Raw genomic sequence first — 2,440 nt, forward strand, 5'->3', positions numbered from 1 at the left:
GCTGGAGTGTAGTGGCATGATCTCGGCTCACTGCAAACTCCAGCTCCCAAATTCAAGTAATTCTCTGCCTCAGCCACCCAAGTAGCTGGGATTACAGGTGCCTGCCACCATACCTAGACAATTTTTGTATTTTTAGTAGAAATGGGGTTTCACCATCTTGGCCAGGCTGTTCTTGAACTTCTGATCTCGTGATCCACACGCCTCAGCCTCCCAAAGTGCTGGGGTTACAGGCATGTGCCACTGCGCCTGGCAACTTGTGCCCATATTTTCACAATTTCTTTCTCCACAGTTCTATCAGCATTGTGTATAGCACACTTCACACACAAATTTAACTTTTTTTTTTTTTTTTTGAGGCGGAGTCTCACTTCGTCACCCAGACTGGAGTGCAGGGGCGCAATCTCGGCTCACTGCAAGCTCCGCCTCCTGGGTTCACGCCATTCCCCTGCCTATTCTCCTGCCTCAGCCTCCCTAGTAGCTGGGACTACAGGCGTCCGCCACCACTCCCGGCTAATTTATTTGTGTGTTTTTGTTTTGTTTTGTTTTGTTTTTTTAGTAGAGACGGGGTTTCACCGTATTAGCCAGGATGATCTCAATCTCCTGATCTCGTGATCCACCTGCTTCAGCCTCTCACAGTGCTGGGATTACAGGCGTGAACCACCGTGCCTGGCCAAATTCAGTATATCTTATGAAAAATAAATATATGAATTTTACATCTTTAACTTCTCTAACAGTTAAGTTATAATCCTAGTGACCGGCTGATGTCCATGCTCCTATGATTTTCTCTTGGTCTCATTCACCTTCACAGGATTAAACTGATACAAACATTGTGGATACTAACCATTACTAGGGCACAGCAGGGTGGAAGCATAATCTGCATTATCAGCACCCAGTTCCAGCATAAGCTCAATGCAAAATGCCATCATACATAATATTTTTCAACTATCAGCCAAGTTGAGAGATTTAAAATATGCTCGAAGTACAAGTCATGGAATCAGGGGGTATACGTATAAATACATACTAGATATTCTTTAAATTCATATAAATAAATGTTTTGAGCTTTTAGCAGGTATCCCTGATAAATTGTCTTGGTAAAGCAATACTTCAAAAACACTGAAAATAAAATTCTTTTTTAGGTTTGTAGAACTTAGCTTTCAATATATACCATTTTAGATGAAAGCATTCACTACTGGAGATTAAAGGTTCTTGGAAGGACTAAAGAACATAGTAGGTGATCAAAGGCTCTGATAACTCCAGATTTTCCACTGGCCTGTCTCTGAAACTTTGTAAGATTAAATTACCTAATACCTGTGAACTTTGGTTTATTTTTCAATAAAATTTGAATTATGGACTAGAACCGCATTTGTAAGACTTTTGGATTCCATTAAACAGTGAAAGAAGTGGAGGCTAAACCAATTTGAAGTTGTTGACATTTTTTTAAATAAAGACATTAGAAAACATAAAAACTACCATCTCTACTTAATCCATGTCATTATAAAAAACATTTTTACATTATAAGGAACATTTTAACAACAAAAGAGTCAGGAGAGCAAATTTAAAATAGCAAAGTCCTTTATATAAGAGGAATTAAAATAAAGCTTTAAGAAAAAAACACTTTTCATATTATTTTTCTCCATTTCATCACAGACTGATAAAAATTTCAAAAATGTCTAAAATCATTCTATAGATCTGTGCTTAAAACTTTATTTATTTATGTGAGATAGAGTCTTGCTCTGTTTTCCAGGCTGGAGTGAAGTAGCCGGCATGATCTTAGCTCACTGCAACCTCTGCCTCACAGGTTCAAGGGATTCTTGTGGTTCTGCCTCCTGAGTAGCTGGGACTGTAGTTGTGCACCACCACGCCTGGGTAATTTTTTGTATTTTTAGTAGAGACGGGGGGGTCTCACCATGTTGCCCAGGCTGGTCTTGAACTCCTGAGCTCAGGCAGTCTGCTCACCTTTGCCTCATAAAGTGCTAGGATTACAGGCATGAGTTACTGTGCCTGGCCCAACACTATTAAATTAAATGCTTTCTACAATCTTTTTTAACCATAAAATTCCGATCTATTGTCTTATTTCGTTACAATATTTTAAACCAATGTGATTAACATTACATAATCTTAGGTCAGTTAAATGTGATTTACTTAACTCATGTAACAACAGTAAGAAAAATACTTTTTTAAGAACTGGGGAACATATCTCCTAGTGTTTGATATAATACTTTGTCATAACACATTTTAACACACAGTCCACACACTTAAAAACTTTTTGAAAAGTTCCTGTGGGAAATGACAGTGTTTTTGAGTCTATTAAAGAACCATTCTGGTTGCGCAAACTTGAACGAGAAGTTGCACTGTGGTAATACTAGTCTTTATCTTGGAGACCAAGAGTCATTTTGCAAATTTGTGGTATCATTTCCCTAAACAACTTAGGACCAAACTGTGC

This window comes from Colobus angolensis, unplaced genomic scaffold (assembly GCF_000951035.1).
Source record: "Colobus angolensis palliatus isolate OR3802 unplaced genomic scaffold, Cang.pa_1.0 Scaffold132, whole genome shotgun sequence".
In the NCBI taxonomy this organism is placed as follows: domain Eukaryota; kingdom Metazoa; phylum Chordata; class Mammalia; order Primates; family Cercopithecidae; genus Colobus; species Colobus angolensis.